This window comes from Pseudophryne corroboree, chromosome 11, assembly GCF_028390025.1.
Source record: "Pseudophryne corroboree isolate aPseCor3 chromosome 11, aPseCor3.hap2, whole genome shotgun sequence".
Taxonomy (NCBI): domain Eukaryota; kingdom Metazoa; phylum Chordata; class Amphibia; order Anura; family Myobatrachidae; genus Pseudophryne; species Pseudophryne corroboree.
The window spans coordinates 35363847-35391006 of record NC_086454.1 but is presented as its reverse complement, the minus strand read 5'-3'; the positions used below and the strand labels follow the sequence as shown (position 1 = coordinate 35391006).

General features: G+C 41.1%; 1 long non-coding RNA gene across 3 annotated transcripts in view; it reads left to right on the top strand.

The window, feature by feature from the left end:
- LOC134970404 (uncharacterized) overlaps nucleotides 1–27160 on the top strand; it is a 458298-nt gene that overhangs the window by 77114 nt on the left and 354024 nt on the right. For all 3 annotated transcript variants that reach the window (XR_010189769.1, XR_010189771.1, XR_010189770.1), the window contains exons 2-3: nucleotides 14866–14943; nucleotides 15616–15829. This is a non-coding gene — a long non-coding RNA (uncharacterized LOC134970404). The remainder of the gene's footprint in view (nucleotides 1–14865; nucleotides 14944–15615; nucleotides 15830–27160) is intronic.

The following is a 27160-nucleotide window of genomic DNA, read 5'->3' as shown; positions in this document are numbered from 1 at the left end:
CTACACCGCAGCCCCTTCGACTCTTCCCATGGGCTGCATGCTGGGAGATGTAGTTCCGCTGGCGCCGACTGTCTATAGTAGACACTGGGAGTTTTGTTACAGGAGGACTTGCCTTTCTAGAATTCCCCAGTATGACAGTCTGTTGTCCCAGCTGCCTATGCCCCCACGTGTGGTGCTGCCTCAGGTGAGGGGCTTCTCTGCGGTGTAACCTGAGGCTAGAGCTGCTGAGGTCAGAAGTGTAAGTGATTGTCAGCTATTGGTCCTGTCAGCATCCTTAGAGCTTTAATATGTAGATTGTCATAGGCTGCACTAATGCACTGCTTAAGTAAAGTATTAATTGAACACCGCTCTCCCCAAGCAAGGATCAGTGAAGCATAAAGTTGGAAGCTGTGTGGTGTGGTGTAATGTGAATAAGGGGTACTTCTGCGTGGTGTAATGTGAATAAGGGGTCCTTCTGTGTGCTGTAACGTGAATAAGAGGAACTTCTGTGTGGTGTAATTTGAATAGGGGGGGGAACCAAATATCCTGCCCTTGCCCCAGGTGACAGTAATCCTAGTTTCAGCCCTGTCCACTGTATATTATTATTGTGTCCTAAATAACAAATGTAGAGCCTTCAACTGTACATTCCAGTAGTCCTCACAATTAGGGCTAAACACAATTAGCAACGAAGGGTGGCAAGTTGCCGTTGCAAGGGCACTGCAATTCACCCCCAAGCGGCCCATTCTCACAGATTTTTCTATGTAGCCCTATAAGACTGTGAGCAAAAATCTGGGCGTCCGCTGTACCATATGTACGGCATTGCCGCACATACTCGCATTGTGAATGAATTTGCAGCTAATTGGATTTATACCTTACTGTGAGCATAATGTACATTTCAAAAGGAGGAGGTTAGTGGTGCTACTTTGGGGTCTGTTCCTGAAGCAGTGAAAAGAGTGGAGAAAAGGACCAGTGGATAAATTGCTCATGGCAACCAATCAACATCTCCCTTACATTTTATAGACTGTACTTGATAAAGGCTTCCTTGAAAGCTGATTGGTTGCCATGGGCAACTCCTCCACTGGTCCTTTTCTCCACTCTCTTCACTGCTTCATGAATTGACCCCATTGTCACACTCATCAGGGTCACAGCCTGTAATGGTAAATTAAATGGGAAGTCCAGGAACAGAACATTTTATGCCATAGGGAAGGGTTCATGACGGAGGTCTAGCTACACTGCACATGCAGTCACATGGTATATGTAGAAGGCTCATCACTGACAGGAGCGTGATAACTTCTCACCAGCTACATCTGTTCCATGTGCATCTGAACCCTGAAGGCTGACACTATGTCCCCCATAAAATGATGCAATATCAGTTGTTGTTACATATGATTCCAAATAAAACCTGCCTCTCAGTTCCTGAGGTACTCAATCATCTTAACAAATTTATTAGGTGCGTCTTCAGTGTGGCCAACATTACATAGGCTAGCCGTATCCTGATCCCTCTCCACTCTCGCTGCTGTCATCAAAAGAATCCGGCAGTCTTCAATTGTCCTTGAGCAGTATCATGGATATTCCTTATCCTCCCCCTTCAAGACATGGGGGGGTAATTCAGAGTTAATTGCAGCAGCAAATATGTTAGCAGTTGGGGAAAACCATGTGCACTGCAGGTGGTGGCAGATATAACATGTGCAGAGAGAGTAAGATTTGGGTGGGGTGTGTTCAAACTGAAGTCTAAAGTGCAGAGTAAAAATAAAGCAGCCGTATTTACCCTGCCACAGAAACAAATAACCGAAATCTAACTCTCTCTGCACATGTTATATCTGCCCCCTTTCCTGCACTGCACATGGGGGGTAATTCCAAGTTTATCGTAGCATCAAATTTGTTAGCAGTTGGGTAAATCCATGTGCACTGCAAGGGGGGGGGGGGGGGGGGGGGGGGGGGGCAGGTATAACATTTGCAGAGAGAGTTAGATTTGGGTGGGTTATATTGTTTCTGTGAAGGGTAAATACTGGCTGCTTTATTTTTACACTGCAATTTAGATTTCAGTTTGAACACACCCCATCCAAATCTAACTCTCTCTGCAAATGTTATATCTGCCACACCTGCTGTGCACATAGTTTTGCCCAACTGCTAACAAATTTGATGCTGCGATCAACTCGGAATTACCCCCATGGTTTTGCCCAACTGCTAACAAAGTTGCTACTGCTATCAACTCTGAATTACCCCCATGGTCAGTGTCGGACTGGGGCATGTAGGGCCCACCGGGGGAATGCAGTGGTAGGGCCTATGTTAGGGGTGTGGCCAGTCTGCAGAGGGGGTGTGGCTGCCACCTCATTGGTTTGACTAACCATTAGAGAGTGCAATGTCTGGGCCCCTTCATACAGTAAATTCAGCTGCTGCATGCATGATAATGTACCAGATTAATAACAGCAATGCACTGTAGAAAATACACCATAGTCCAGTATAAGGTAACATATGTATAATGGTATAATTCAAGTGTACAGTCTGGAACCTGAACCTTAGAGCAGAAGGTGGGGCCCCCAGGTAGTAGGGCACACCGGTGGTTTCCCCTGTACCCCTGTGGGCCAGTCCAAGCCTGCCCATGGTCAGTATGAAGCTACATTACAACCCAACCTACCTTTAGGCTGATATATTGTGATATATAATCGATCTGACACTGTTCAGAATGATATATCGTACACATCATATAGTGTGTACCCCCAATCCGTCATTCCGGCTGTCGTTATTGAATTGTCGTATCGGATGTGCTGCACGTCCAATAGGACGATTCCATGGCCTACGCAGGTGTAGTTACATGCAGCAAATAATTGATACAGGATGCCCACTCATCCCCTCCCTGTCCTTTTCCCCCTCCCAATACTTACCCTCTCCCAATAATCCCCACCCCCACCCCCACCCCCTTCCCCATTCTTACGTACCGTAGCACATTTCAGGTTTACTTTGATTCCATATTCTATATTATTTATTATGTGTTAAATTTCCTTTAATATGTGTCACCCTAAAACTTTATTGTACCGTGTGTATCTTTGTTGCCTTTAATCGGTTTTGTAGAAAACACTGATCCAATGTATCTACAAAGATGATGGGTTTGAATCAATCGGTCATCCAATATTAGGTTGACAGTCACTGGGCCAACCTTATATGTTCAACAGGGTGGAAGGTCAACAGCGAAAGGTAGGACACCTGAAAAAGGTTGACTGGTACAAAAGATCTGCATGGAAATGGAAGACTCAAAAAGGGGAAAAAACGGTTTTTTTTTGGGTGGGGGGTGTTTTACATTTTGGGGTGTCATTTTGTATGTTTACCCACATGGGATCCCCCGATTAGTGCACTATGCCCCATCACATTGCTCGATTCGCTTGCCATGCTTCAGGCAGTGTGCCTCGCTCTGCTACCGTTGCGCTCAGCACAGATTACTATTCCCAATCATAGGTGGTAAATTATGAATAGTAGTAAAACATGGGAGTCGTCCCCCCCCCCCCCAAAAAAAAAAAGTGTGTCAACCATTGTCATACCGACCTTGTAGTACATCGAGGTACAGCAATGCAATTTTGGCTGTAAGAGCCTTGTAGCTAGGACTGCACTGCCCCCCCCCCCCCCCCCCCCCCCCCAAAAAAAAAAAAAACCTTGTTTGGTCCCTGGAATGTTAGAATTGAGTTTGGTTATATTGGGCGTGATAATTCCAAATACAAAAACAGTTTTTTTCTTTCAGCTATACTTTTTGCGCATGCCCAGGCCGTAGCACATCGCCGTCTGAGCAGGACGTCATTCGTCCTGGTTGTCAGAAACTTTCTGGACAACCACAAAGCTCAAAACTATGCTGAGCTAGTAAACAACATGCTTCTTAATTTCAGAGACCTTGGATGTAATATAAGCATAAAAGTACTTACACAGCCACTTGGACAATTTCCTAGAAAATTTGGGTGATATGAGCGAAGAGCAAGGTGAAAGATTTCACCAGGACGTTAAAACAATGCAAGATCGCTACCAAGGAAGATGGGATATACATATAAAAAGAAGCTTTCTAAACTAATTTTCTTTTCATTTATGGTTTCATTTTATTATTTTGAAGAAAAAGTGTGTAATTTAAGTCACACTAGTGTTACTGTACTGTTAATATGTTTAGTGATGTCACTAAAATATTCTAGAAAATTATTTTTAGACTGTTTTTTAACGTTTTGTGTTTTATTAGGTGAATCATAGGCCTAATATGGAATAGGGCAACACAAATAAGATGATGTTTATATCTCAAAAATTAGAATCAATAGGCGAAAATTTATGTTACTGTATATTTGAAATCCGCACACCAAATATACATAAAGTCAGCTCAAAAATCCTCGGCACCAAAACACGTGTTGGGCTGTGTTATTAATGTAAAATACACATTTCAAGGATTCAAAACATTGTAGGAAGCTCCAGAGTGAGAACAATGTTCGGGGGTGGGGGTTGGGAATCTTTGTGTTGCTGGTCAATCCACTATCCTGAGCACGCACACAGGCTCACGTGTAAGCAGCGAAGCATCTTTTCCGTGTCCCATCCGACTTGAACATATCCCAGCTGCCACTTGTGTTCAAAACATAAGAGTCCTTCAGAGCAGACCGTGCCCAGCACCAGTCACCACCCCTCCACATGTCCTCTTTTACAGTATGTAGGCACTAGGCAGGTATTTGGCAGCCCCAGAGCATAAAAGGAGAGTTTGTTAGAATTAAGAGGACTTGGTTATGTGGCAACGTGAGTGTAAAACACTTTAATTTGGAGATTTTTTTTTGTTAGCCCTAGCATAGAGCTCAGGAGAGATCAGGTAATCACCAAATTTAGATGTAGGACATAATGCATGTCTCTTATCAACCATTTCAGTGGTGAACTCTTCAGTCTTAAAACATGTCTCTATGAAGTCTTTCTTCTAGAAGTAATTATGTGCGTATTGTACTTACAGAAATGTATGAATGATTTAATGATCTATTTTCCCTTTGATGCCCCCCCAATAGTTCAAAAAGTGAGATTTTAATGGGCAGCACCTATACTGTATTCTGGTTTTTGTTTGTCTTTTTGTGGGGGAGGTTAGTGATCTGTGCGGAAAAAACTTTGGGGGGAGTAAGACAATGCCAAGCAGATCAATAGAACATTTATAGGACGAGACTAACCTGCAGCCAATCAGAGCAACAGAACAATCCCAGGACTAAATATTATTATTATCATCATCATCATTGTCATCATCATCAGTAATGTTTCTAGGTTGCCACATGTGGCATGCAAAACATTAGAATGTTCACATAACTAGACTTAAAGACTATCCAATCAGAGCAGTAGAATACTCATAGGACTGGGTTGACCTGTAGACAATCGGCGTATTAAAATATTCATAGGGATAGGTCAATCTTTAGCCAATCAGTGCACTAAAACCCTCGTAGGACCAGACCAACTTTGTAGCCATCATGGCATCAGAACATTCACAAGACTGGAACAACTCATAGCCAATGAGAGCATTAGAACATTCATAGGGCTAGACCATCCTGTAACCAGAGCGTTATAATATCCACAGGGCTAGCTCAAACTAGCCAGTCAGATCATTAGAACACTCCAAACACAATAGTCACATCCTAACGAAGTACAATAGAAACAGACACAACCAAAATTGATGAGTGTAACCTCTCTCTACAAAACACTGAATACATCCACCTTGCTGAAGGTATCCGGTGGATCTTCAGCGTCTATTGAGCTCCGGGGATGTTGTCTTAAACATTGTAGTCGGGTTAGTCTGGTATTTCCCCTCTGTAAGAAGAACTAAACTTTGTTCTATATTCTGTTTGGAATAACTTCAAGTTGCTATTTTCACACTCCCTCCTGTTCTTCTGCCGGCTCGGAGGTTTCCATGTAAAATTAATAGGCAGTACAAACATAATTCTGTAAATGGTAACTTTTGTACAATAGTAGTTTGGGGCTCAAGTAATCCTAAGTGTGAGATAAAATACATGAATTTGAAATCACAGTGGCTTTTTATTATGTAAGAGAGCTTTTCCCCGTGCTGAGTTCTTTAAGACTTGAAACTATCTTTTAATATCATGAAGCAGAAAGCATGGTGACCCCATTATTTTATGCTTTTAACATACTCCAAGTGTAATGAACTACCCACTGAAAATGTATCATAATAATTTCACTGTGGGTACTAATGTATTGAAGCATATAATTGGAAAAATAGGTTTTTCAGTTCACATTCAGTTACTTTGTATTAATAAAAAGATTCGGCAATATAAGTAAAAAATAGTGAAGTGATATTTCAGTAGAATGCATATATTCGCTCTAGATTTAGGTGCCTCTATTCTGTCTCGTTTTTTTTTTTTTTTTTTTAAATAGCTGTTAACTATGAACAGCCTAAATATTAGGCTCTCGCTGAGAGAAAGAGGAGCGGGGAATTATCGTGTTTAATTTAGCCGAGACAGAACAAATTAAAAAATTATGAATCACGGGGAGTTTTTCCACAATAAAAGCCACTAACAAAAATAAAATGGAGAAATAGAAGACTTTACTGACAACTTTGGCTTATTTTGCTCGATTGATTGATCCGCTAATATTCTTGACAACTAAGTCAGCGGTGGCAAAATGGTAATTAATGGATCATAACTGTGCAGGCAGCACAGTATAATTTTTGTGGTTGAGTCTTTCAGACTCCAGCGATCTCTTGTCAGCGAGAAGCTGATTTGTGTTACAGTGAAGACTTAACTTGTACGACATTAGTTTCACCCTAACAGGCGTCTTGCATCTGTATAATGCATCGACGGCACCCAAGATATTTTACTTTTGCAAGGCCTAAAATTCCACATCGAAGAAAATTCTACAATGTCATTTAAAGGAACCTCTTATGCACTAAGGGGTAAATTTACTAAAGGCCAAATTTAATCAATTATTTCAAATCGATCTAAATCAATGTTTTGTTTCAGGGGCTAAAACGCCCGTACACTAAAACAGTTTTACATTGCTTTTTAAATGGTAGTAAATGTGTGATTTAGCCCCTGAAACAACATCGAATTAGGTTGATTTGTAATCGATTAAAAAGTGATAAATATCAACCTCTAGTAAATTTAGACTTTGGGGGTCATTCCGAGTTGATCGTAGCTGTGCTAAATTTAGCACAGCTACGATCATGTTCCCAGACATGCGGGGGGACGCCCAGCACAGGGCTAGTCTGCCCCGCATGTCTGTCCGCCCCCCCCCCCCCCCCCCCCGCGCGCGCAAGTACAAAAGAATCGCACAGCAGCGATGCTTTTGTACTTGTGGAGTAGTTCCCGGCCAGCGCAGCTACTGCGGCTAGCCAGGAGTTGATCGTCGTTGCCCCTGCCTATCAATCAGGCAGAGGCGATCGCTAGGGAACGACGGCCTGATCGCCTAATCGCTGCGATAAACTGCAGTGAGCGATTGGGTCGGAATGACCCCCTTTAATCTTACATTTGCTTTAATTAAGATGAATATTCCAGAACTGAATCGCTTTCAGTCAGGACACTCGGCAGCGAAGCTTACATGTCCCAATATCACCCAACAATCCTATCCACCCCTTTACAGTCACCCATGACATTATAAAGTACAAACGAGCTTGACAGTCCCTGTTTCCTTTTAATGCCAATGCACTGTATGCACTCTACATTTACCTATAGCAGTTGGGGGGAAAAATCTCTGGATAATTCCAGTTATTACGGTGAAGCCGGGACAACCGTTCTTCTCTGTAAATTATAAGATTAACTGTAAGGGGTATTTATGAACTAGGGAAATTGTGATTGCACAGCACAATGCCCATTTCTCTGTTGTGTTTTTTTGTTGCAATGATGTGTACATATTTCCGTTGCTGTGCCTGTTTTCATAGACACGTGCTCTGATTATTGAGGCAAGATCACTGCAGATGTGAAACAAGTATATTTTGTTTTGATCCTCTATATGGGCAGAACTGGCTAGAAATGGGGGAATTATTGGTGTTCATTCAGAAAGTGGGGCAACAGCCACAATATTTTGAACAGTAATATTAATGCAAACATTTGACCTGTTCCTACAAGATGATCTAGTCTAAGAAAAGTGTCTGAGAATGTACAATTTATCTAGGGTCTGCAGAACCTTTTCAGCTAGTGCAAGAATGGCTGTACTCTGACCTCCCCTATTATTTTTGTGTGGGGCATAGCGCCAAAAGCTTAATCGCAGTGTGACACAAAGCAAGTTGATAGCCGGGAAAGAGGCGCAATTGTGAAAAGTAAATAGTATGCGCATTCCATTTAATAAATAACATGTAACCTATATTCTAACCACCCCCCAGCCCTCTCCTTACATTTACCAATCCAGAACTTTTAGGGAAAACACCTCTTAGATGTAGGCCTCCTATTTTATCCAGCACAAGCACTCCATAAAGAGCCTCATTATTCCTTTGCATCATTTAAGACTTTAATTCTCTGGTTAAACCTTTTGCTTGGTCTTCTTCATGTGGAGCTATTCTACGCGTCCCCAACGCGTTTTGTCAAATCTTTACATCATAATTGTAATGGCTTTTAGCTTTTATGTGAATGTGTATACTGATCTATACAGCTGTTACTATGTAATATGAAAGGTCATCTGCACCTGAGAGGGAGGAGAAATATTCAGCCGTGTTCTAGTAATGTAAATAGGGCGATACTCTGTCACCCCGTTTCTGTCTGTTTGTAACATGTTATCACCTTCACCCAGGCAAATCCTCATTAGGGGCCTGTTGCTTAGCTGTAGGCGTGCCATCTGTAATTGTACTATTTACCCCTCCAGCTTATTGTTTCGCCCACAGTTTTCTAAATGCATCCTCACTCAGCTTTCCTACTAGACACTTCCTCTGTTCATCCCAGTTACTCTAGATCCCTTCAGTCGCAAGTGGATATGGGACTGAAATATGCCAGGCTCTGCCGGGCACAGGTACATTTCAGGGGGTGTGGCCTGATCATGGGGGCATGGCCCTGCATACTTAGAAAAAATACAGAAAAATAGTACTGGCCACACTGCAGCCCAGCACTCAGCAACGTGATGGGCTGGGGAGAAGAGCTACAGATGCTGGTGCTAGGTAAAGGCATGGGGGGTACTGGAGCCCCTCCATCAGGCCTGGACCCGGTTTAATAGTACTTGCCCCCCCCCCCTCTTGGCACCACTGAGTGAATGCACAACGTACATACCTTGCGAGTGGGCTCTGCGTCAGCACCTATGTACCTAAGACACTCTAACAGCACAGATCTGCATAAAGAGACCCTGTTATGACTCAGAGCGACGAGAGGGAGCTTTTCAGACTCAAACTTTCCAACCTGTCTACTGCGAGGAACCTATTTGGTATTTACACAGAGTGTCCGCCTACTTGTGTTGTGTGCTGCGCTGGCCACCCACTCGCACCACTGTTGTGGTTTCATAGATCTATCGGATGAAGGAAAATGGAGTCAGCTTTTTGCCATCTGCCAAGATACATCCAGATGATTTCAATTTGTCGGGATTCTGTTTTAAACGGTCAACATTACTTTGGCAAAATTATGCATGTAAGCAGCTCAATTACTCCTTCTAATTTGAGAACATAAGTAGCTGGTTTAGCACAGGAACCGGTGTCACTATCTGCTCTGCAATCCGTTCTCCAGACAGTTGTGAGATTTCAGTGCAGACTCCTGGCTCAATGTTCCACCTCACCATGCAATATGGAAACGCTTAGCTTGTGGCTTGCACACATTAAACTCATTAGTGACATGAGCTGACTCGTCTTTCGGTTTAGTAAGCTACTGTATGTAAAACAAAGGCGCGCACTTCGTAACCAAGGTCCCTGGCTTGTGTGTGCATGTGTGCGTTTTTTTTTTTTTCTTAAACAAAACTACTACTTATTTTGTTAGACCACCCTAATCCCCCGCCCTCTGAAAAGCATGTTATGGTTGGAATGCATCCCAAAAACTGAGTTAATCATTTGAATACTATGCCCAACATAATCACAGCACAGGGTGATGTCATCGTTGGAGCGCAGTCTGCGAGAGAGAAAAAAAAGCATTCACTGGCTCTTTATGTGTTTGATTATAAACACCTTTAAAACGATATTACTAATTATAAGCGTGTTTTTAAAGTGCCTGATTTTTAATGTGTATTTAGTTTGAAGTCTTGTGGATTTAGAACTTGTATACAGGGGAGCTGAAAAAAACCCCAACAAATCTTAAAAGTTCAGTTTAAACCTTGTTCTTTGTTCTTGTACCATAATAAACGGTAATCTGCTCAGTCAGACACAACAGCAGACGGAGGATAAATTGAATCCCCCCCCCCCTCCCCCCCAAAGTTTCAAGCCATGTTGGAATATTTAGTCAATAACAAAGAAAGCTACAGTTGTAACAAGACAAGCAACTGATATCACTAGGAGGGCTATTTTTAGTATCAAAGGTTTAGGGGTCTGTTCATGAAGCAGTGAAAAAGGTGGAGAAGTGAGCCTGTGGAGAAGTTGCCCATGGCAACCACTCAGCTGCGCCGTACAATTGTGTAGTATAAAAATTATAAATGATACTTCAGTGCTGATTGGTTGCCATGGCCAACTTCTCCACTGGCTCACTTCTCCACACTTTTCACTGCTTCATGAATAGACTCCTTAATCAATTCAAAACCCCGTCCCTGCTTCCATCCTTGAGGCGTGATGTCATTTGCCGTAAGCTCCTGATGGACCTACCGCAATGTACAGCTTTGCACACTTCCATAACCGAGGTTTGTACCTGCAAATGCCCAATGGCATCTCATCACATGGTTTTCCAAGGGATTGTGTGCTTAATTGAATTTGTCCCTTGGATGCAGAAAAAGTTTGACCGGATTTTATTGTGGCCTTTAATATTTGTTAATTTAAAGATCTGAAATATCTGAGGTTGAATTGGTTGTAGGGAAGCCAAATATCAAACAAGATTTCTCCTCATACTCCAGATTTCAGAATTCCGGGGAGTGGGGGGCGGGGGGATTTATTGAATACTTAAATATTTCCTCTGATCGGTCCTGTTTTTGCTGTCCAGTCTACGGGTTCAGGGCATAAAAATTTGCATCTCCTTTAATTGCAGCTAAAACCTCTATCGCTAAATATTAGGAGGATCCTAGCTCTATGGCTCGCTGCAATGCTCCATTACTCTCATCCTTGGTCTATCTCTCCTTTGTAACTCATTGCAATGCTCAATCACCGTCTCTCTGGTCTATCTCTCCTCTGAAACTCATTGCAATGCTCCATCATCCTCTCCCTGGTCTCTCTCTCCTCTGTAACGCACTGCAGTGCTCCATTGTCCTCTCCCTGGTGTATCTTTCCCCTGTAACTCACTGCAAAGCTCCATCACTCTCATCCCTGGTGTATTTTTCCTCTGTAACTCACTGCAATGCTCCATCATCCTCTCCCTGGTCTATCTCTCCTCTGTAACGCACTGCAGTGCTCCATCATCCTCTCCCTGGTCTCTCTCTCCTCTGTAACGCACTGCAGTGCTCCATTGTCCTCTCCCTGGTGTATCTTTCCCCTGTAACTCACTGCAAAGCTCCATCACTCTCATCCCTGGTGTATCTTTCCTCTGTAACTCACTGCAATGCTCCATCATCCTCTCCCTGGTCTATCTCTCCTCTGTAACGCACTGCAATGATACATCCCTCTTATCTTTGGTCTGTCTCTCTTCTGTAACTCACTGCAATGCTCCATTACTCTCATCCCTGGTGTATCTTTCCTCTGTAACTCACTACAATGCTCCATTACTCTCATCCCTGGTGTATCTTTCCTCTGTAACTCACTGCAATGCTCCATCATCCTCTCCCTGGTCTATCTCTTCTGTAACTCACTGCAATGCTGCATCCCTATCATCTTCGGTCTATTTCTCCTCTGTAACTCACTGCAATGATCCATTACGCTCATCCCCAGTCTATCTCTCCTCTGTAACTACTGAAATGCTCCATTGTCCTCTCCCTGGTCTATCTCTCTTCTGTAACTCACTGCAATGATACATCCCTCTCATCTTTGGTCTGTCTTTCCTCTGTAACTCACTGCAATGCTCCATCATCCTCTCTCTGGTCTATCTCTCCTCTGTAACTCACTGCAATGCTCCATCCGTCTTATCTTCGGTCTGTCTCTCCTCTGTAACTCACTGCAATGCTCCATTACTCTCATCCCTGGTGTATCTTTACTCTCATCCCTGCTGTATCTTTCCTCTGTAACTCACTACAATGCTCCATTACTCTCATCCCTAGTGTATCTTTCCTCTGTAACTCACTGCAATGCTCCATCATCCTCTCTCTGGTCTGTCTCTTCTGTAACTCACTGCAATGCTGCATCTCTCTCATCTTCGGTCTGTCTCTCCTCTGTAACTCACTACAATACTTCATTACGCTCATCCCTGATGTATCTCTCTCCTCTGTAACTCACTGCAATGTTCCATCATCCTCTCCCTGGTCTATCCTCTGTAACTCACTGAAATGCTCCATCCCTCTCATCTTCGGTTTGTCTCTCCTCTGTAACTCACTGCAATGCTCCATTACTCTCCTCCCTGGTGTATCTTTCCTCTGTAACTCACTGCAGTGCTCCATCATCCTCTCTCTGGTCTATCTCTCCTCTGTAACTCACTGAAATGCTCCATCATCCTCTCTCTGGTCTATCTCTCCTCTGTAACTCACTGCAATGCTCCATCATCTTCTCTCTGGTCTATCTCTCCTCTGTAACTCACTGCAATGCTCCATCATCCTCTCTCTGGTCTATCTCTCCTCTGTAACTCACTGCAATGCTCCATCATCCTCGCTCTGGTCTGTCTCTAGTCTGTAACTCACTGCAATGCTCCATCCTCTCTCTGGTCTATCTCTTCTCTGTAACTCACTGCAATGCTCCATCATCCTCTCTCTGGTCTGTCTCTCCTCTGTAACTCACTGCAATGCTCTATTGTCCTCTCTCTGGTCTATCTCTCCTCTGTAACTCACTGCAGTGCTCCATCATCCTCTCTCTGGTCTGTCTGTCCTCTGTAACTCACTGCAATGCTCCATTACTCTCTTCCCTGGTGTATCTTTCCTCTGTAACTCACTGCAATGCTCCATCATCCTCTCCCTGGTCTATCCTCTGTAACTCACTGCAATGCTCCATCCCTCTCATCTTCGGTTTGTCTCTCCTCTGTAACTCACTGCAATGCTCCATTACTCTCCTCCCTGGTGTATCTTTCCTCTGTAACTCACTGCAGTGCTCCATCATCCTCTCTCTGGTCTATCTCTCCTCTGTAACTCGCTGAAATGCTCCATCATCCTCTCTCTGGTCTATCTCTCCTCTGTAACTCACTGCAGTGCTCCATCATCTTCTCTCTGGTCTATCTCTCCTCTGTAACTCACTGCAATGCTCCATCATCCTATCTCTGGTCTATCTCTCCTCTGTAACTCACTACAATGCTCCATCATCCTCGCTCTGGTCTATCTCTTCTCTGTAACTCACTGCAATGCTCCATCATCCTCTCTCTGGTCTGTCTCTCCTCTGTAACTCACTGCAATGCTCTATTGTCCTCTCTCTGGTCTATCTCTCCTCTGTAACTCACTGCAGTGCTCCATCATCCTCTCTCTGGTCTGTCTGTCCTCTGTAACTCACTGCAATGCTCCATTACTCTCTTCCCTGGTGTATCTTTCTTCTGTAACTCACTGCAATGCTCCATCATCCTCTCCTTGGTCTATCTCTCATCTGTTACTCACTGCAATGATCCATCTCTCTCATCCCTGGTGTATCTCTCCTCTGTAATTCACTGCAATGCTCCATCATCCTTTCCCTGGTCTATCTCTCCTCTGTAACTCACTGCAATGCTCCATCATCCTCTCCCTGGTCTATCTCTCCTCTGTAACTCACTGCAATGCTCCATCATCCTCTCCCTGGTCTATCTCTCCTCTGTAACTTACTGTAATGCTCCATCGACCTCTCCCTGGTCTATCTCTCCTCTGTAACTCACTGCAATGCTCCATTGTCCTCTTCCTGGTCTATATCTCCTCTGTAACTCACTGCAATGCTCCATTGTTCTCTCCCTGGTCTATCTCTCCTCTGTAACTCACTGCAATGCTCCATTGTCCTCTTCCTGGTCTATATCTCCTCTGTAACTCACTGCAATGCTCCATTGTTCTCTCCCTGGTCTATCTCTCCTCTGTAACTCACTGCAATGCTCCATTGTTCTCTCCCTGGTCTATCTCTCCTCTGTAACTCACTGCAATGCTCCATTGTCCTCTTCCTGGTCTATATCTCCTCTGTAACTCACTGCAGTGCTCCATTGTCCTCTTCCTGGTCTATATCTCCTCTGTAACTCACTGCAATGCTCCATTGTTCTCTCCCTGGTCTATCTCTACTCTGTAACTCACTGCAATACTCCATTGTCCTCTCCCTCATCTTTCTCTCTTCTGTTACTTACTGCAATGATCCATCATCCTCTCCCTGGTCTATCCTCTGTAACTCACTCCAATGCTACATCCCTCTCATCTTCGGTCTGTCTCTTCTCTGTAACTCACTGCAATTCTCCATTAGACTTTTCCCAGGCTCAACCTTCTCTAATGCTCCAGACTGTCCTCAGCCTCTCCAGCCATATCTCCTCTGTTATCTCCCTTTTGTGCTATGAATTCTGCCCCAATTGCACATCTTCAAACAATCCACACAATATTTTTTTTCAGAGACCTGTTTTAAGCCTAGTTATCTGCAACTATATCAGCTCGCAATCTCCTCCTCCTCTATCCAACTCCCCCCCCCCCCCACACACACATTGTCCGCTCTCATGCCTCTCTACCACTTACAGTAGATCAGTCTGATATGCCGCACCCTATGCAAAAGGTTATTGTACATTGTTTTGGATAAAAATGTTACAGAAATGATGATGACTATTCTTCTTATTGTGATTGTAGGTTTATAAGACCCCACAGTGATCCATAACCCGCAACAGTAGGGGGGAACAGGATTTGCACAAACCGGGGATAGACAAGGTAGGTAAAATAAATGCAGACATGAACACAAAGGGTGTGTGTACTAATATTCAGACCACTGGTAAGAAACATTATGGTTACATATACCTGTGTTTTACAGTGTACGCAACGGAATATGTTTATATTTGTGTGAGGGATGAGACATTCAGGTTCTCTTGTTTTTAATATGCAAGGAATCCGCCACTGAATTAGGCCGAGTGTTGGGTTATAATTTAATTTCACTTCACAGAAAATAGCATGACCTCTAAATCAAAAACGTTTTTGGATTGGGAGAAAATTCTATCTGAATTGTGTCTCCCAACGATATGCAATTACACATTCTAATGATGACGGGGAAGCAGGTGCACAAAGGTTGTTAACAAACTCTGAATATTCGTGAACTGCGACACAAATTCCATTTGTGCCACTTTTGATCCATGCATTGATTTTTATGTAGCGTAGATTGATTTTGCACATGAAATTGTGTCCGTAGGATTGCAGCGATGGGAGTGAGTGGATGGGCTGTGCACTTCTTGCAGAGTGCGGCTAGTTGCGTAGTCATGTCATCGCACGCAGATAAAGAAATTGTGTGTTAAATGTTATATATGGGGTTGATGTTTAGCATTATTTTGTTTTTTTAAATCAGACCTTGTTCTATTCATGTTAATTTTAAGTTCTATCATTTATTCTCAGCCTGTGATTCTACCGATCTGTCCAGCCTCATTCTTGCCGCGTTCGCATGTGCGCAAAGCATCGTGTCAGCGCCTATTTGCACCCAGCCGCGGCTGTGAACGTAAAATGCATTCTCTATGGGGCTCAGCGCGTGTGCCCATTTGAGGGCACACTCTTCGCCATCGCATTGCCGAGAATAGCTGCAACTGTGGTGAGGATAAGGAAGAACACATCTGTAAGTGAATAACAAAGTAATATGGCTCCATATATGTATATGTCTACTGAGATCAGGAATCTAATCATGGGCACAATATTTCACTATGTACCTGTCAGGGTGGATGGAACAGAGCAATGTTCTGCAGAATATATCACTATGTACCTGTCAGGGTGGATGGAACAGAGCAATGTTCTGCAGAATATATCACTATGTACCTGTCAGGGTGGATGGAACAGAGCAATGTTCTGCAGAATATATCACTATGTACCTGTCAGGGTGGATGGAACAGAGCAATGTTCTGCAGAATATATCACTATGTACCTGTCAGGGTGGATGGAACAGAGCAATGTTCTGCAGAATATATCACTATGTACCTGTCAGGGTGGATGGAACAGAGTAATGTTCTGCAGAATATATCACTATGTAGCAGAATATATCACTATGTACCTGTCAGGGTGGATGGAACAGAGCAATGTTCTGCAGAATATATCACTATGTAGCAGAATATATCATTATGTACCTGTCAGGGTGGATGGAACAGAGCAATGTTCTGCAGAATATATCACTATGTAGCAGAATATATCACTATGTACCTGTCAGGGTGGATGGAACAGAGCAATGTTCTGCAGAATATATCACTATGTACTTGTCAGGGTGGATGGAAAAGAGCAATGTTCTGCAGAATATATCACTATGTACCTGTCAGGGTGGATGGAACAGAGCAATATTCTGCAGAATATTTCACTATGTACCTGTCAGGGTGGATGGAACAGAGCAATGTTCTGCAGAATATATCACTATGTACCTGTCAGGGTGGATGGAACAGAGCAATGTTCTGCAGAGTATATCACTATGTACCTGTCAGGGTGGATGGAACAGAGCAATATTCTGCAGAATATTTCACTATGTACCTGTCAGGGTGGATGGAAAAGAGCAATGTTCTGCAGAATATATCACTATGTACCTGTCAGGGTGGATGGAACAGAGCAATATTCTGCAGAATATTTCACTATGTACCTGTCAGGGTGGATGGAACAGAGCAATGTTCTGCAGAATATATCACTATGTACCTGTCAGGTTGGATGGAACAGAGCAATATTCTGCAGAATATTTCACTATGTACCTGTCAGGGTGGATGGAACAGAGCAATGTTCTGCAGAATATATCACTATGTACCTGTCGGGGTGGATGGAACAGAGCAATGTTCTGCAGAATATATCATTATGTACCTGTCGGGGTGGATGGAACAGAGCAATATTCTGCAGAATATTTTACTATGTACCTGTCAGGGTGAATGGAACAGAGTAATGTTCTGCAGAATATATCACTATGTACCTGTTAGGGGGTAGATGGAACAGAGCAATGTTCTGCAGAATAAAATCACAATGTACCTGTCAGGGTGAATGGAACAGAGTAATGTTCTGCAGGATATATCACTGTACATTTCAGGGTGGATAGAACAGAGTAATGTTCTGCAGAATATATCACTATGTACCTGTCAGGGGGAAGATGGAACAGAGCAATGTTCTGCAGAATAAAATCACAATGTACCTGTCAGGGTGAATGGAACAGAGTAATGTTCTGCAGGATATATCACTATGTACATTTCAGGGTGGATAGAACAGAGTAATGTTCTGCAGAATATGTCACTATGTACCTGTCAGTGGGTAGATGGAACAGAGCAATGTTCTGCAGAATATATCACTATGTACCTGTCAGGGGGAAGATGTAACAGAGTAATGTTCTGCAGAATATATCACTATTTGTGTATATCGAGGTGGATGGAACAGAGCAATGGTCTGCAGAATATATAACTATGTACCTGTCAGTGGGTAGATGGAACAGAGCAATGTTCTGCAGAATATATCATTATGTACCTGTTTGTGGTTTGTGGGTAGATGGAACAGAGCAATGTTCTGCAGAATATATCACTATCACTATGTACCTGTCAGGGGGAAGATGGAACAGAGTAATGTTCTGCAGAATAAATCACTATTTGTGTGTATCGACTTATCGAGGTGGATGGAACAGAGCAATGTTCTGCAGTGTCCATTATTGTGAGATTATGGTCTGTGTCTCCCTGATAGCAAAAACTAGATTGTAAATCCACCAGGAGCCTGAAAAGTTTCTTTCCCCATGCAGTCCGCCTGCTGAACTCCTGAACATTGACTGAGTAGACGTACATGTAACTCACGTGTGCCCCTACGGTATACCTATCTGTCTGACTTTACTTCCCCCCTCCCCACCTGCTTATCTGTTACCTACTTGGCTGTTGTATAGCAAACCGAAGACAAATTCCTAGCATACACAAGTATACCTGGCCAATAACGCTGATTCTGATTTTCTGATTCTGAGGTACACGGATGCTGTGTAAGGTTATAGTGTTCCAGGACTTAGTTTGTAAGATGAGGCACAATTACTACTTATGAGGTGTGTGTATTGCTGCCTGGGGTGGCAGGGAGTGGAAAATTTGTACCCAAATTCCCAACCAGAGATCCTGACAATAAGCAGTTTGTTGAAAGCAGAGTTGAGGTTGTGTTTTCTACGCGACGTTTCCCCAGCAGCCCGCGCAGTGTATACAGCTTTATAAGTTTAATTCTAGCAGATATTTATGACACCGAGAGTGTTGGACGGTGATTATTAGAGGACGCTGTAAATGGATTCATTTGGATCTGTACTTTGAAAACCAGTAAAGTATAATATAAAAAAACATGAGAACACATTTCCTCATACCAATCCCACTAAAATATCTTGCTGCACTGCAAAATCATTTTACACCAGCAATATTGCATTAATAAAATACTTTAAAGGTTAATCAACTAACAATTATGATTTCTGGTCCCTTTTCAAAATCTGGCACATTAAGTGAGTTTAGTGTACTCGTAAAGACAGATACATACTGCTACAAATTAAATAATTAGTTGTATGAGCTGAATAACATAATCTTTAATCAAAATAAGCGTTAAGTGCTGATGTAAACCTATGCCAATGATGCAGATTTCCACTCAGAGAAACACTTTCTTTGTTTTTCAACTTAAACTTTTTCTCTAGCACTTTTCTCACAATCTTAATGTGATCGTAGAATAATATTTTAACATGAGATTTTGGGTTCTGTGTGGCTGTGCGTCTGGACTAGCCTGAGATAGTAGCTGGTCTGCATCCAGGTGGGTTTTCTTTTGTTGTCCTCTGACTTTTAAGTGCAGGCACTGGTCTAGACTAGACCACAATTCTACAGTCATAACCGTTGTTCCAATGATCCAAGTATCAATGGCATATCGGTACACAGTTCTTAAATGTGCCCCTGATACATCGCCTGTTTTATATGTTTATAATGTTTTATTGGGAATACTTCAATAGTTGGACATAAAAGAAAATGTTTAAAGGCACTGGTATATTAAAGTGATCAAAATACTGCTTACACTTGTAGAAGCATCTCAAATTCTATCTATCTGTCTATCTGTCTATCTATCTATCTATCTATCTATCTATCTATCTATCTATCGTGTTAGTCTCTCTTTATAGTGTGTGTGTGTGTGTGTGTGTGTGTGTGTGTGTGTGTGTGTGTGTGTGTGTGTGTGTGTGTGTGTACGGGGGTGATATACGCAATTTGAGAACACAGAAGCTAGCAAAGAGCTTTGCCCCGATTGGGGCACCACTTGTAAACTGAGGAAAGCTATGTACTAATCTGATGTATTAATTCTAAGTTTCCAGTATTTCTTTAAATTGTTTTTTTTTTTTAGTAAATTGACTATATTTCAGTTACATTTTACACAAATGCATTTGGTTGTACTCAAGAATATTCTTTTTAAAGGTATATCCGTCAGCTGGATTAATATTGGAAAGGTTAGGTGTGTACCAACAGTTAAAAGTATAATAGTATAGGCGCTCCTGAAGATACACCAGTTGTATTTCTGTTTTGAAAGGTCCGTTCTGGCAGAGGACCATTTTCAGGGTTTTATCTGCCCAAGCCATATAAAAGAGTTCTTCTAACAAACCACACTAACACACTAAACTGGTAATTGGTATAAAAGCGCAGTTCGGTAACTAAACATATATTATATTATATAAAATATATATATATATATATATATATATATATATATATACACACACACACACACACACACACACACACACACACACACACACACATTTGGTGCTCTTGCACTCAGACGGTGGGTTACAAACTACCTTATAGTAATGGTGCGATTACCAACAGCAACTTGTCAGACAGTGCTGAGTAAAAAAAAAAATCATTAAACTGTGTTAAAATAAATAAAATCGCTGATCAAAAAAAAATTGAGTTAAACCGAAACAATATCTTCAAATAACAGAAAGTGTTTATGTATCAAAGCCGTAGAACCAGGAAACGCTGCAAACAGATGTAAATCATGCAGTTAAATGATATTGTCAGTGACTCGGAAACTCCGATTAATGAGCTGCGCTCCCCTCTCCCTAGGTGTCCGGAACGTGACGCAGAAGTTACCACCTGGGTTTCACTCGTTTTATTCATTTCCTAGTTTTCATTATAAAACAATATGAGAAGTAATTTTCTTCCTATTAGTTATTAGTGCAGCCACTTTCCACAAACCCCTGCAATACTGTTTGGGTTGGCAAGCCTGGACGATACAATATGAATTTTGCAGTTCAGGAGACGACAGCACGTTTGGCCTCTAGAAAATCTTATTATTTGTTTGTAGTCAAAATAAAATCGGTGCAGAGAACCGGAGACAAAATCGTCCTGAGCTCCGTGATTTTCCGGGCGAGGAGTCCGTAAAGTTATTTACAAAAGTCTCATTTAAAGTCTGTTTAGATTTACCAAGAAGAGAGGAAATTATATTACACAGCATATAGGACGAAGAAAAAAATCTGAAACAATTTATAGGGACGTTATTAGACTGGTCCCTCAGTAAATCCTTTAATAATCTTTTAAGGGAGTCATAAAGTAATATAATCTGAAATGCAGAATAATTCATCTCTGGTGCAAATCATTAAGTGGGGGAAAAAAATAGTAATTATCAGTGTCCTCTATCTTCCAGCTATTTGGACTCATGTGAAGGTTTGCGCAGATTACCGTTTCTTACATTACACACATAATATACTTCCCTCATTTTTCACATTTGTTAAATTTTAACGCAAAAGAGAATATTAAGATAATTAAAAATCTGCAGTAGAGTGCTATTGTTCTAAGGGGACAGAACAGACAGTATAACGATGAAAAGAGTTTATGCTTTTTTTAATATGAAAGACATTTTTTTATGTATTTTATAAATATCTTAATTAAAATTGGAAAAGATTTCAGTGCACCTATTGGATCAAATGTATTCAATATGCTAGATAATTTCTGGTACCTGGATTTATGAGATATCTTTGTATTTTCATTGTCCGTAACTTCAGTGTTGAGTAGCTTTCCCAGAATGCCTGGACTTTAATTGTAACCATAAACTATTGTTATATTTTAAAACTTGATTGTTGAGTTCAGCAGCTGTTGCCGGTAAAAGTTGAACTAATATAGAAGATAAATTAACTAAGAAGAGTTAGAACAAATCTATTTTTTTTTTCCTTTTTATTTGACAATTTTGCCTGGTAAACAGTTTTTGTTAAAAATTATTTTGTTCTGAAATTAATGTTGTATCTGGCCATTGATGTGAGTAACACAGGGAAACCCTAATTGCCTGGAACATGTCTCTGACTATAATATTATATAACCAATATAATAATACAATGTACTGTAAAACCATTATTACATAAAGATTTGGGGATGGGGCCCACAATATGTTACAATCTATCAGTCTGTGTTGAGTAATCTGAAAATGTTGGCTGTAATATTTTATTACCATTATAATAATACAATAGATCTCTGAGATATATATATATATATATATATATATATAAAATATAATATAATATAATTATTTATTTTTCTCTGATGTCTGCAAGATCCTTCCTAAGATCGGACCATGAACAGTACAATGAAAAGGGCTATTGTTATCACATAGGCCAAGTGGAGAATAATCAGCCTAAGCTATTCAAAAGAACATTTCTAAAAGTAATATATATACTGTAAAAAAATAAAAAAAATTGCCCAGAAGTTCTCTTCCTGTATTAAGCACAGTCCCGACTACCAGCATAGACACCGTACCGGAACCTCTTCTAGTCTACTCCTTTGCATGCCAATTGAGATTTGACGCAGCAGTTCTAACTGAAAATCTGCTCCATACAAAATACAGCGAATGATGGGGGTCACAGTGTAGTGACCTACCCCCAAACTAACCATGTTTTGGGAAGACAGGGGGCAGATGTATTAACCTGGAGAAGGCATAAGGAAGTGATAAACCAGCGATAAGTGCAAGGTGATAAACGCACCAACCAGTCAGCTCCAATATGTAAATTAACAGGAGCTGATTGGCTGGTGCATTTATCACCTTGCATATATCACTGGTTTATCACTTCCTTATGCCGTCTCCAGGCTTAATACATCTGCCCCTAAGTCATTTATTTTTACAGTGGAAAATGCCTTTTAATGAGAGTTCTGGCTGCAAGAAACTGAGCTACTGAAATTGCCAGAAATATTTAGACATTAAACAATACATATAATATATGAGTTATAATTTAGGTCTTAATGTGGGATCTCTTTCTTAGAAAAAGAAAAAAAATTCCTTACATCCAAAGCTAGAGTAGAATAAATCGTGCAGATGTTTCACTGGATGAGAAATAAGAACATATTTTGCGTGGGATTTTTTATTTCGGTGAAGGCATGAACATCCCCAGATTCTATGCCAGGAAACATTCTCCACGTGTGAAATCGTGTTATTATAGATGAAATTAAAGGTTGTACTTGGGAAAAGGATTTTGAAATTTTGCATTGAGTCAGACATTCTTCGTTTCCAAGCTTTCACCAAATTTCTTTCTACTAAAGTCTTGGGTGAGTCAGATTTCTCCAAACAAATTACCAACTTGCCTTCAGAATTATTGGCGGCAAATAATTGACCCCACTGGCTCCTATGGGATCCATGAGAATACAACTGTTCATCAAAGAATTATAAATTGACTTAAGAATAATGAAATTAAAAATATTTTGTTTTTAAAACTTTTTTTTTAAATAATATGGCTATTTAATGTTAATCGAACATATAATAATTGTATTTTGATCTTATCAGCTGCCCTCTATCAACCAATTTATCTTCACAACATGAAAGTTTGTTGACTTAAAAATATGATGATTAGTACCATAATCAGGGTAGTTTTATTTTCTGTAGTGGGTCTTATAATGTATATCTTTACTGTTTGTGGGTGAATAATGCTAAAACTTTACAAATGACTATGAAGAGACGACTAATTATTATATCCGATAGTGAAATATTTAAGTTACTGCATGGTGTAACTATTGGCATTAGTTGTTTTCTTCATTGTAATTTAAGAAGAATACATCGCTGGCTCCATAGCAAAATGTGGGGTAGCGGGAGGGTGAGAAAATTTGTATTGGGGAGGGGTAGGGAACTACGTGTAAGTTGTTTTAGGGGTCCTAACCCACCACATTCCAACAAGTCAGGAAGTACAAGGCACTGAGACCCTGGCATAATCCTGCTAGGTATCTCAAACCCTATACAATTTTACAATCTTATTGTTTAGGCAAGTCAATTGAGGAAATTAAGACATTGTTCACTCATAGATGAAGAAGTGGTAAAATGTTAAGAATTATTTTGTCTGTCATGGAGCTATGAATGGGGATAGTGGCAGCTGTTGCTAGCTGTACCATTCAGCCTCATCATTATTTAGTCTCAGGACAGGATCCCATATTTGCACATTTGACCCAACTTCACCACAATTTTTCCGGGACAGATAGAGCACAAATAGTTGATTGTAGCCTTAATTACGTGATTTAATATTGAAATTATAGCCATATTAGTGCTGTTGGATTTATGGACATACTGAAGTACCACACTACTTGGTGTCACTTAGGTTATTTGTGCAAACAGACGTATCATCGTAAGCTTTGGACTGCAAATCTGCAGTAAAACCAACCCAACCAATGATAAATTGGCTGGTCTAGACCGAAATAAGCTAGTCTTTACTGCAAATTGCATCTCTAAGCAGTAGGACAGATCTTAGCAAGGAGGACAGAGGAGAACCATTCTGTAGGTCTGGGAAACAGGTTAACATTTTAGTGGGAGGGAAGGGTGAAGCAGGTAGGGTGTGAGTCCCTTTACAAGTTAGTAAATAGACTCCTATATGTGACTTTATCTTTATGAACTTGTGTTCTTTTCCTGCTGCTTGTTAAATTGCTACTTTTTACACTTTTTGTAATAAAAATAATTAATTTGGGGGAAAATTTAGCATATTGCTATATAAACTAAACAGTGAAAATGAGTTGTAGATTGTATTTCAGCAATGACACCCTGCAGAGAATAACCTATATAATATGTGCCTGTGCTAATAAAAATGATATCTTAGGTCTGGGGTCTCTGTATATCTGTGTAATATTTAAGCCCAATAAAAATGGTGACATCTCTGTATATCATGACATATTGAAGATTTATCTCTGTATAGCATGACATATGGAAGGGGTGTCTCTATATTATGACATAAAGAATAATATCTGATTAAACCTTCCATGGATTGTTAGCTCTTCAGAGCAGGGCCCTCTTTCCTCTTGTTATCTAAGACCTCTTCTCAACACATTTCACTCACAGCTCTCACCTACTCAGCGACCATCTTTACCCGCTTTTTCTCCTGCTGGTAAAGGCTCATCTCTACCTATGGTCGCCAGCTCCTAGTAGTACGATGATCACTCCCTCACTACTTACATCTTAGCTGTATTATGTCCTGAGAATGTGTGGTGCTCTTTGTTGCCTGTACTCTATTTCTGTTATTTATTTACTGTAATGCTAAGTTTTGTCTCCCTGTACTGTCCTTTGTACGGCGCGGCAAAACACTTATGGCACCTTATAAATAAAATGTAACAATAATAATAATTATTGTGTTAATGAATGCACTGCATTGTGTCAGGTAGACTTAGCTATCATGTAGCTTTGCTTTGTCCCACTTATTAGAATTGTGCTACATGATCTCTAGTGTTCTATTCATGTGCTCCTGCATGTCCTATCCTTTGCCAAGACTCATTGGTATATCTTCCTGAGCAGGAACAGCTTGTTGTTTACAGAGGATCTTTCATGCAGTTTGTGTAATGCATCCCACATGTCCTTTGCTGTGGTTTCATATAGTATGTGAATTAGCTACAATTAGTAAACTTATGAATGCTAGCACCTTAATGTCTTTCTTTTGCCATTATTTTCTTATTACTCTCTGGTCTGATGTGTCCGTAAAGTCCCCAAATGTGTCTCTAGATTTCAGCATTTTAACCTTGACCTTTCACAGCTGATAATTGTCATTATTCAGTTTAACCACTGGTATTTGTGTTCCATGATTAGTAGAAGTAAAGTAGAAGTAAACTGTTACTCATAATATGAACCACTGCTAATTTTATTGGCACTTTTCTTTACTCACTTTGAAATACAGTGTTCAGTTACTCATGCACGCTCTTCAGATTATACTGGGAGGTCGCTTGTGTTCTGTGACTGATCCAATAACATTGCAGGAAATGCTGTTCTGTTATAGAATCAACACTCTATATAAGAATATGGAATACTTTGTACTGCGGCCTGATCCAGAGTAGTACTTAAACCCGAATTACTACTCTGATGGTGGGTGGACTGCATATGCGCAGGACCCGTTCTGTGCATGTGCACAATGGGGGCCTGCATTGTTGCTAGCAGTGCCCCCAAGCCACAGCATAATTGACATTACAGGACTGTTTGGGAGGGCGGAGAGGCAATGGCGACAGGGACTGTTCTACCAATGGAGAGGGGGGTGGGGGGGTTGGCTTTGTTTTGTAGCCGTGCCTTGGTCAGGGACTGCTTAGTTCCTGGCTGTGGCAGAGTGAAAACACCATCCGTCCTGTGTAACCTGAGGGTTACTCAGATAGCTGATGTTTTCAGAGTGATCCAATGCTGCACCCTCTGACACAGCAGCGGATCACAGAAGCTTGCAGGAGGCATTTATTAACACAAGACGCCTCATGCAGCATTAGCATATTGACACACAGCACCTGCGCCCAAAGATGCAGCTGCTGTGTACTGCGTATTTCTATGAATCAAGCCCTGTGAACAGTAAATTGCACAACATAGAACATTATCCACAATATGGTACAAGATTGCACTTGACAACAGAAACTACATAGAGAAATCTTTAAATACGTCACCTACTGTACGTCCAGTGTATCTTCCCAAGCAATACCTGTAGCTGTTATATTCTCCAGTATAAATAAATAAATCTTAAATTACTGAATTTATAGATTTCCAATTTCTTCCTATTACTGTCATCAAATAAATTGCAGGCTTAAATTAATATTATTATTATCATTATTATTATTATTATTATTTTTATTATTAATCAAAAAGCATCACCATATTCCATAGTGCTGTACAATAAGGTTATAAAGGCAACAAATAATACAGCGTTACTGTATATAATGTAGAGAAATGAGAGCACTACTCACAATTTCCCAATAATCAATAATATAAATCAGTCTGTACCCTCCTGATTATTCTCCCACCCCACGTACACCTCCGTTCCCTGTTACAAAATACAAAGCAACCTGCAGATCTCCACAACTTGCAGTGACGACTAATCTCCTACTGTATAATATATTCAATAGTCAAAAATAACTTCTAGACAGAAACATGTTTAGCGTCTGGCACTTACTCCAGCGTACTAGGAACAATAAGCATTACTGACACTGAAAACCAGAATAATGATTAGTTGTTAATCCCAAAACAAATCCATCATAACATGTCGCTTTATTTACAGGATGTGGCTACGGGAGACTTAGAAATGATCAAATATTTAATATTGGAAGAGAAAACAGCATAACTGTTCCAGTACACCAGGAATACGATGCAATGATCAGACACATACAGGCACTGATACACACCAGGGGTCTCTGCACTGGATCGCACACAGTGCCTACACACCATGGAGACAGACATAATGTGGGCTGGGTTAACATTCAGTGATGTCACTGGCTTTAAGTGGAATGGTACCGTAGGCTGCATTCTTGTGCATATTGTGTCATCGATGACTCATTTCCAGGGACAGTCCCAGGTTTTTAGAATGTGTCCCTGAAATTGTCCCTATTTTTCAGTATTGACATCCTACACCAGTGTTTCCTAACCTTGGTCCTCAAGGGCAAGACGCACTCCAGGTTTTAGTGATACCCAGTGGTTAAAGTGGGGGGGGGGGGGACGAGGTGGAACGGAGCCACCACCTGTAATGGTAGGGGGAACTAGT